This window comes from Felis catus, chromosome F1 (assembly GCF_018350175.1).
Source record: "Felis catus isolate Fca126 chromosome F1, F.catus_Fca126_mat1.0, whole genome shotgun sequence".
Lineage (NCBI taxonomy): Eukaryota > Metazoa > Chordata > Mammalia > Carnivora > Felidae > Felis > Felis catus.
The window spans coordinates 56,409,647-56,420,076 of NC_058384.1; the positions used below are offsets into that span (position 1 = coordinate 56,409,647).

General features: G+C 38.9%; 1 long non-coding RNA gene across 1 annotated transcript in view; it reads right to left on the bottom strand.

Annotated features, from left to right (window-relative positions):
* Nucleotides 1–7,596, bottom strand: part of LOC109495752 — a 53,020-nt gene extending 45,424 nt beyond the window's left edge. Inside the window, exon 1 of the long non-coding RNA XR_002151407.3 lies at nucleotides 6,922–7,596. This is a non-coding gene — a long non-coding RNA (uncharacterized LOC109495752). The remainder of the gene's footprint in view (nucleotides 1–6,921) is intronic.
* Between the last annotated feature and the right edge of the window lie 2,834 nt (nucleotides 7,597–10,430).

Here is a 10,430-nt window from a genome sequence, read left to right on the forward strand (position 1 = left end):
TACTCTTTAGAGGAAGAAAATGAAATCCAAACTCTCAACCACACAAAAAATCAGTATATCTAGCACCTAATCAAAGATTACTAGACATTTGAAGAAGTAAGAAAATATGACCCATAAACAGGAGAAACATCACCCAATAGAAACAGAACAAGATAAGAGGGAGAAAATAAAAATAGCAAATAAAAGCTTTAAAGCCAGTATTATAAATATGTTCAAGGGTTAAAAGGAAAGCACAAATAAAGAGAAAATAGGAATAAAAAAAGAATCTCTAGCATCAAAATAAACACCATTTGAAATTAAAAAATTCATTGTGTAGGCCTAAGAATAGATTAGATGCTGAAGAAGAATGACCAGTGAATTTGTAGATATGGCAGAAGAAACCAACTGAGCTGAAAAAAAGAGAGAAAGAAGACTTAAAAGAAATGAATGGGGCATCAGTGACCCATGGAACAATGTCAAGCAGTCTATCATACAGTTTCAGAAACAGAGGACTGAAGGGAAAGATCTTTGAAAAAAAGAATGGCAAGAAATTTCCAAATTTGATGAAAGCAAGAAACCAGAGATCCAAGAATATCAATGTACCCAAAGCAGAATAAAAACCAGAGCAAACTATACCAAGGCATATCATAATCAAGTGACAAAAAACAAATATCAAGGAACAATTTATAAGATAGCTAGAGGAAAATGACATGTTATATTCCGGGTAACAAGGAGAAGAATAAACACATATTATTTGGACTAACCGAATCTGAGATCATTGGAGGTCAGTAGACACAGACTACAAGAAATGTTAAAGGATGGTTGCAGGCTGAAGGAAACAATTACAGATAGAACTCAGATTTCCACAAAGAAATGAAGAATGCTAGATAAGGCAAATGTAGATGAAATAGAATATTTCTTTTCTCATTTATTAGTTGCTAAAGAAGAGATTTGACCATTATCATTGACCACAATGATAATGTGTTGTTGAGGATTGAGATGTAGGCAGAAGTAGAAGCTATACCGAAAAACACAAAAGGTGTGGCTCATGGCTACTGCACTGGACAGCACAGTGTACGAAAACCACGAAAACCAGACCAAGACAAACATACAAAAATCTATTAGGTAATAAGCCAAAAGGAGATAAAAGGGAATTCCAAAAGTAACTCAAGTAGTCCCACAGGAGAGAAAATACAGAATAAAAAAAAAAAGAACAACAAACAGGGTAATAGAAAACACATAAAGCCATCATGCTGACAATTATTTAAATATAAATGGATTAAACACTCCATTAAAAGGCAGAGATTGTTGGACTCTTAAAAAAGTGAAAAATCAAGACCTGACTGAATTGGCTATATTCTTTTGGAAAAAACTAGACATCAGAGAATGGAATATTGCCAGAGATAAGGAAGAACATTAAATAATAATAAAAGGGTCAATACGGAGGATGTGTAGAACACTGCACGCAAAACAGCAGAACATAACTTCTTATACAAGCACATGGAACATTCACCAAAATAGACCATATGGTGTGCCATAAAATATGTCTCAATAAATTTAAAAGGATTGAAACCAGAGTATGTTTTTTGACCACAGTGGTATTAAATTAGAAATCAAAACCAGAAAGATATCTGGAAAATCCCTAGATATTTGGACGTTAAACTGCATACTTCTAAATCAATGTAGGACAAAGAAGAAATCAGAAAACAAACTGAAAAATATGTTAAACTGAATGAAAATGAGAATTGAAATATATTAAAATATATGGGATGATATTAAAGTAGTGTTTAGAACAATGATTCTCAAACTTCTTCTCAAGATTCCTTTGCACTCTTAAAAAAGTATTGACAGTTATAGCAAGTTTTGTTTGTGTGCATTATATCTATCAATGCTTGCCTCATAAGAAATTAAAACTGAGAATTTTTTAAAGATATCTATTACTTGTAAAATAAAATAATAAATCTGTTGCCTACTAACATAACTGAAATGCTTTTATAAAAATAACCATATCTTCCAAAAATTAATGAGAATGGCATTATTTTCCTTCTTACAAATTTCTTTAATGTCTTGTTTATTCAAAGACATCGGTTCCCACATCTGCTTCTGCATTCAATCTGTTGCCATAGGCCACTTTAATTGAAGTATATAAAGAAAATCCAGCCTCACAAAGACTTGCAGTTAGGAAAGGAAGGGCTATTTTAATAGCTTTTACAGATAATTGTGGATATTTTTCTTTGACAGTATGCCAGAACTTGAAAAGTGACAGCTTGAACTTTTCTTACACTAACTGCATTAAAAGCCATTATGTGGATTTTAATCAAAGTGCCGCTTTGCACTTTGAATGGATATTTTACCCCTACATAATTTTCTTAAATTATACATTGGTCAGTTGGAAATTGTTGCTACACTGAATTAAGCAGCTATTCTGAATGTTGATGCGTCATATTATATGCTATCAAAAATTCCATTTGTCAATATCACTACCAATGTCATCATAAGAGAGAAGTTTGAAGCCCTGCATGACAGATAAAGTGTCCAAAATTCTAAGTTTCAGTTGCAAATTCAAATGTTTTCACTGGCAACAACAACAACAAAAATAGCAGTTGATTTTTTTTAATTTAAATTCAAATTAGTTAACATACAGTGTAGTCTTGACTTCAGGAGTAGAACCCAGTGATTCATCTCTTACATATAACACCCAGTGCTCCTCCCAAAAAGTGCCCTCCTTAATGCCCATCACCTGTCTAGCCCCCCCCCATCACCTCCCTCCATCAAAACTCAGTTTGTTCTCTGTATTGAAGAGTCTCTTATGGTTTGCCTCCCTCTCTGTTTTTATTTTTCCTTCCCTTCCCCTATGTTCATCTGTTGTGTTTCTCAAATTCCACATTTGAGTGAAATTATATGATAAATCTGTCTTTCTCTGAGTGACTTATTTCATTTAGCATAATACCCTCTAGATCCATCCATATTGTTGCAAATGGCAAGATTTCATTCTTTATCATCCCTGAGTGGTATTCCATTGTATATATACGCCACATCTTCTTTATCCATTGATCAGTCGGTGGATGTTTGGACTCTTTCCATAATTTAGCTATTGTTCATAGCAGTTCTATGAACATTGGGGTACATGTGCTCCTTCAAATCAGCATCTTTGTATCCTTTGGATACATACGTAGTAGGGCAATTGTTGAATAGCAGTTGATTTCTTGAAGTTACAGGTCCTCTCCATTAATTTTGAGATAATGACTGCCAATTATGCACATTTTTTCTCAGTCATTTTTCCCCAAGTGAAACTGGTGTTCTCTGAAAAAAAGCAGCTAGTTCAGCTTGCAACTAAAACAATTGCCCAAGTGCTTTGCCTTGAGATGGCCATCCTACTTCAATATGCTGCAACAGTGTTTTTATGCATGCGTTCTGTCGCACTTCAAAGAATATTAAAAAGATTTGAACTACACACTAAGAGAACAAGCAACCCAGTTTCGAAAGGACAAAAAAATTGAACTGACATCTCACTTAAGAAGATATACAGATGGCCAACAGAGCCTATTAAACATGTTCAGCATTGTATGTCATCAGAGAAATGCAAATCAAAACAACATGAGATACCACTGCCCACTACTGGAATGGCTAATTGTCCAAAGTTGGCAAAAATATGGAGCAACAGAAACTGATGTGTGGTTTATTGTTAATGGGGATGAAAATGTTACAGCCACTTCACAGTTTGAAAAGTGTCTTACAAAGCTAAACAATTTTATCATATGATCCAGCAATCACATTTCTAGCTATTTACCCAACTGATTTAAAAACTTATGTCTACACAAAAACCTGACTATTAGTGTTTATTATAGCCTTATTCATAATCACCCAAACCTGGAAGGAACCAAAATATCCTTCGATAGGTGAATGAATAAACAAACCTTGGGACATTATATGATCATCTCAGTAGATACAGAAAAAGATGTATGACAAAATACAAAACAAATTCGTGTTAAAAATCCCTTGCAGCAAATTAGAATAGAGGTAAAACCCACATCTAACATTTACTAGTGAACGATCGAATGTTTCAATCTAAGATCAAGAGCAAGTCAAGGATGTCTGCTGTCACTGACTTCACCTCAACATTGTCCTTGACGATGTAATGGTGCAAGTAAAAAGGAGTAACAAGTATCCATATTGAAAAAGAATAAGTAAAACTGTCTTCATTTTAAGAAGGCATGGATGTACACATAGAAAATCTGCAGGTATTCACAAAAAAACTACTGAAATTTATACTGTCACAGAATACAAGGCACATATACAAAAATCCCGAGTATTCCTGTTTTCATTCTTTTCCTCAGTAACTGAATTTCTACAAAACTTCGAGTACACATGAGCCACAGCCAAAACCACTTCTGTGTACCATGCTGGTTGCCATTATTCTCTGCGTGTGATTTGCACTCATGCATGTCCCGCCTCCCTCCTCCAGGACCTGAGCCCTCATTCACCCAGCCGGTGGGTCTCTCTCTCTCTCTCTCTCTCTCTCTCTCTCTCTCTTATTTATTTATTCATTTATTTACTTTTCTGGTGGGTCTCTCAACTCTCAGCCAGTTTCCCTCTGGGACTTCTTTTGGCTGAAGAAGCTTGTCTTGCCCAAGTTCAGGCCCCTTTCTGGAGACAACCCGGCCCAGAGAGTGGGTTGATTTGCAAGCATAAAGCTCTGGTACTGTCTCTCATCCCCAGTATGAGACAACCTTGCATGGCCATCCCAGCTCCAGAGCTCCCCACGCTACTACTAATTGGCTGAAACCTGTATTGCAACTCATGTCAATTCATCCTCTCCCTCTGTCCCGTTCAGATCCTGCTTTCTACTCTTCTACAAATGTGGTGTTCTCCAGGGCTCTCTCTGGTAAACTTCCTGCCCACATCTCAGATTCTGTCTTCCAGGTAATCCAATCTAGACTGCAAGCCAGTTGAAGGCAAAGAATACTAATTATTTCGCTTCCAGACCCCTTAAAATTCACAATAAGCCCCCCAACGGACACTTAGTATCTCTGAGAGTCCTGAGCAGAGTGTGTGTCCACTGGGTGTGCCCTGGGTCAGGAGTTACCCCAAAGGCAGTGCTTGAGGAGATACCATAAAGCTGGTTCCCCCTGATCCCTGCCCCCGCCCACAGGATGTAATGCTCTAGACAAATGCACGTGCTGCACTTTTGGCTAAGTTGTTCGTGACCTGAGTTTATTTTTATGGGTCTTCCCATACCTTTACAGCCAGTGCAAACCAAGGGAGAGTGGAGAGGATGGGAATTTTCAGCAGAATTTTAAGACAGTTCACTCTTGCCAGTTCATTTTTTTCTCTCCCACTACACTATTAAACTAGTTTGCTTTCTTCATGTTTTCGTTGTACTGACACTTATATGTCTTTCACTTTTATGGAGACTTTGTGGCATCAAATAGACTGTAAGAGTTTTGTGGGATTTTTAGCATTCTTTCATACACGTGCGTGCTCGTGTTTGGTTTCACACACAGGGGGCACTTCCCGAGTGCTGTATTTCAATATGTATTTTCCAAGTTGGCGCATGAATCATGAATGTCATGGGAGTTTGGGGATTCCACAGGGCCTCTTTAGGAGTGAACCTCACTCTGTCCAACCAGAAAGATGTGCTTGTTTCTTCACTGGGTATAGCATGCTGTTTCTCTCCTACTGAAAATTGGGACTACGGCCTCCCAAAGCAAACAGTAGCAACCTGCTTAATGTCCCAAAGAAAAGCATATTCCTACAGATGAGAAAGTCTTGCCCTGGATGTGAAGAGACCAGAAAGTGCAACTTTTATCCATAGATTTGATCAGTTATGATAGTTTTTGATTTTTAAAATGGTCTCCTACTAATTCCACCTGTATATGTGGACAGAGAGAATGAAATAATCCACTAGAAGGGGTAAAATGCATACCATTAAAGCCTGACGGTGAAATAACAGCTATTGTATTAACATCCTCGGTTGCTCAAGAGAACAACAGAGAACACAATCATCAGCAACCAGATCCTTCACGTCCTGTGAGATGTTGACAGTCATCCGGGTGACCTTACTTCAGCCGTACCGAGAGGGACCACGAGTGACCTTACTTCGGCTATACCAAGACCACACTGGATCTTCTCAGTAGGTCAAAATGAGGACTTTATGGATTGAGGCCATTTATCGGTGGCACTAAACTAAACTAGGGAACAAGGCTAAAGTTCAGGCAACACTAATTCCATATAAATCAGCAAATAAGGGATTTTCCAACTAGAGAAATCTTACATCACACTTACGAAAGGAAAAAAAAAAAAAAAAAGCAAACTCCTGGCAAGTAAACTCACTTTTAATGTAATAAAGAGATTTGCTGAGCTACCATTTACATTTGTGACTAATTAGTAATCACGCCATGGTGTCACAAGATCATCGTGCTTACCTCAGCAGTGTGGCAATACCTCTGAGCATCACCATGGTCTTAACCTCTTAAAGGATATACAAAGTAAACTGTGTTTTCTTACATTGGGATTTATCCCCTTTTAACTATCCCCAGAGTTACATCAGCCTCATTATTTGGAGGACTGAGCTCTTGCAGAGCATAAAACAACCATTGCTTTGGAGATTCGACAAGCAGTATTATTCTTGTGAACAATGGAAAGAGCAGCAGCAGATACCCAGTGTGAGCCTTCACAAAGCTTTCCTTTCTTCTTGAAAATAACACCCCTCACCTCATTTTATGCTTGAAGGTCATTTGCTAAATCATGGGATGTGGATTTAATGATCCGGTTTCTTAAAATAAACATGGAGTGCATAACAAATAACATCCCGTGTACTTATGGAGAGGGGGAAAAAAAACCTACAAACAGACACACAAAAGTAATGAAAATGTCACCGTAGGGATATAAACTGATTGTAAAGAAAAAATGCGAGTCCAAATGTTCTATTACCTGACTCACCTGGAATCAAAGCCATCGTTTCTGTAGCGTGGTGGTCAAAGACAGCTTTATTTCAAACTTCACACATAACACATGAAAGGGCTGGTTATGAAACGGCCACAAGCCTGGAGCTGGCATGCTATCCGGTTGTGTAATGCAAGGAAAGGTAAGTGTGTGGGCACCTCCCCAGAGCGACTGCATAAAGAGTTCCTCCCCTGAGACGAGACATCCCCATTGGCCCAGGGCCTTGCGAGACTCAATCAGAACTTTCGTGGCATCCCTAACAACGCAAGACTATCTCTTTGGAAAAGCCAGTCGGGGTTGTCAACCTGTCTCTCCACACATAAGAAATTCCAAGAGGGCATTGTTGATAATGGGCGGTTGCCAGCAAGAGCTTTGCATAGCGACAGGGAAACCGCAAACCATACCAGCTTCAAGTTCAGAATCTCGAAAGCTTATCTAAAGCCCTTCCCCACTTAGTGAACTTTCAGAATCGAGCCGGAAAACCTGCATGACGAGACTTTCTTGGTGATAAATTTTAGTTCTCCCTGCTTCTTCTTCGTGCTAAATGTCTTCATTAGACCATCTCTCCTTAGAAGCTTCTCATTTTTCGCTTTAGATTCATGGCACCGTGAGGCTTGCCTTCAAAACAGTTATTGCATTTTGTATGGATGGACAGTGGTGCAGTCCTCCGACAAACCCTGCCTGCGTGTAAAAACATAAGCTCCACGAGAGACAAGATCATAATTATTCTCATTCTTCCCCGTAGTCCAGCTCCCAGAAAAGTCCCAGGCAGAGAATGAACTCTCTAGTATGTTTGTGAAATAAATGGAAGTGATAAGAAAAGGATCTGCGTATGCACATTCATACATGCGTATATGCTCACGCAACATATATTTCAGAATCGGAAAGGGAAACCCAAGAAGACATTTTCCTCACAGATTCATATCACATCTAATAGAACAAGATCCACAGACTCCTTATTTCCACATAAGGGCACAATAAGCCTGTTTTCAAGAGCAGGCTCCATGGGAGCCAGAGGAGAGGGCTTTCGTAGAAAAAAAACTCACCATCGCCGTGTCTGGGCAGACCTCTCCACTGGGGATCAGCCACTGTTACCTTGTTCTTTCTGCCCTGTGAGTGGAAAAGAAGCAAAAGGTGATGAAATTAGAAAATGCGAAGTTTTGATAAAAGAAAATGTTCCAATAACTCCTGAAGACTCCTGAAAAACTAAAATCCCAATTTCTTCCCTTTCTGCCTAGTCAGCAGAGTCCTCAAACAAGAACATGTCTCTCATAACAGCTGAACTTGGGCAAGTTCAAAGTGTGTAAAGTGTGTGTGCCTGTGTGCATGTGCACAGGGGTCATAGCAATCCTCATTCCCTGATACGGATGTCAGCCAGCAGAAGGTCCACTTTGCACTGGTTTACAGCCATCAGCCCTCCAGTCTCTAAGTTGGAGAACCAGCTGTTAGGCTGCTGATGCCCTCTCCTTTCACACGAGGACTGAGGAGGCTTGAGCCACGTGGGGAGAATGGACTGCCTGAACTTCACCTCGTCCAGGTCTCTAGGAGGATGACTTATTTCTTCTTTCACTGCAAGAGCCTAACTGGGAAGAAATGTTAAAACTGACTTTTTTTTTTCAAACCACCTCACCAAATGGCTTTATTTGTTAGGGAGTATGTGCATCTCCGTGTTTCCAGTTGCTATACATCTCAAGCCCTTTCTCGGTGCTGAGAGCTCAGAGAAGGCAGGAATGTGCTTTACCACGCACTTCTCTTCAACTCTTAAATCCAGGCGTGGGTGTCCTTCACACTCAACTTAGCCGCAAACTTGTAAAATACATGGGCAAAAAGGGTTGGCTTGACATCTCAGAAGTCCAAGGAGCTTTCTCAGTAAAGCCTCATTTCTTAGAAATAGGAAAAGTTGCTCTTCCAATAGTAACATGCAATGGCTCCAGAAAGAAAAAGGTGTTATTACAAGAAAATTGTTATTCACATTATTTACGACAACGGTGAGGGGAAACAAGAAACTCGAATCTTAGAGGGATTGAGCTTGGCGAGAATCTTCGATTTTAAAAACATTCTGTTTTGGCAAATGTGATCTTTCCGTGTCCATTTTTATATTTCTGAGAAGTAAATCATATCTTCCTAAAACAGTTAATCTCTCCTTCATTTAGAGAGATGAGCATTCAGGCTTTGTCCCCCCATTTTGGCCAGTTTTCTCAAACCAGTAACATACTGAAGGATACGAAAATGGAATGTTAATCCCTTTGAAACCTCTCCACTTCTCAGTTTTGATAGACGAATAGAATCGTATGGTGAGAGGAGGACTTTGATCTGTTACTTCAGTCTCCTCATTCTGATACCTAGAGATGTGAAGTGATTTGTCCAAGATCACACAGCAAGGAAATAGTGTGTATATTTCTAATCCAAGTCCCTTGCTCCTTCTATTAAGTCACTCTCCCCACCCCACATGCACTTAATAGCCAATTGTTACATGATAAATCAAACTAGACACGCAGACAACCAAAAATAGGTACAACTGTTAAAGTATTTGGTGATCCAAAGGGAAAGTTCCAGTGGCTGAAAGATGAACATGTATAGAGAATTGATTTCCCAACAGTGCAGAATACATCTTATTTAAATGTTTTTAATGCTTATGCATTTAATATTTATGCATTTTAATACTTATGCATTTTAATAGTTATGCATTTAATACTTATTAATTTAATACTTGTGTTAGATATGTGTATTTTGTTAGCCTGTGTAGCCTTTAACTTTTGAGAACAGTGAAGAACTTGGTGTTATACAAACAGGTTGGAATTCTACAAAGAAGTTTGGACAAAGGAATGAAACACAACATAGCAATACAATGTTTATCTGCCATACTTTTTGCATTCAGCTCTCCACCCCATCCTGGTAGTGGCTCAGGCCTGGACAATCACAGCAGCGTCTTGGTTAGTTCTTCCATGTCTTCTGTTTCCTTTCTGGAACATCTCCTGGCCACAACTGAACTTGATGATGTTATTAAAATGCCATTCTGATGTCACTCCTCTGATTGAATCAGAACAAAGCTCACTACTGGTCAACTAAAATTCAACTTCTTGCCTGAGATTCCAAATATTCTATACCATACCACACTCCAACCATATCTTCCACTGTTCCCTCTGTACCCAACCTTCTTTCGGTCCAAATCTTACTACCTGCCATTTCCTACGTGTACCTTGAGATTTGCTACTTCCGTACCTCCTTCTAGGGCACCTACTTCTATGACGTCTGCCTGGCTCAAGTCTACTTATTCCTCATGGATCTGTTTAAAAGTGACTTTCTTTGTTCTGGATTCATAAATACAGGCTGGTGGTTGCCAAGAGGCGGGGGGGGGGGCGTGGGCAAAATAGGCAAAGTGGCTCAAAAGGTATAAACTAAATTTTTAAAAAGTGAATGTTGAGAAGGAAAATGGAGAAAAAAGATGACTTGCATATACTAAAAGAAAAGTGACTTTCACTGGTTACTACCTTCAGAAATACTCT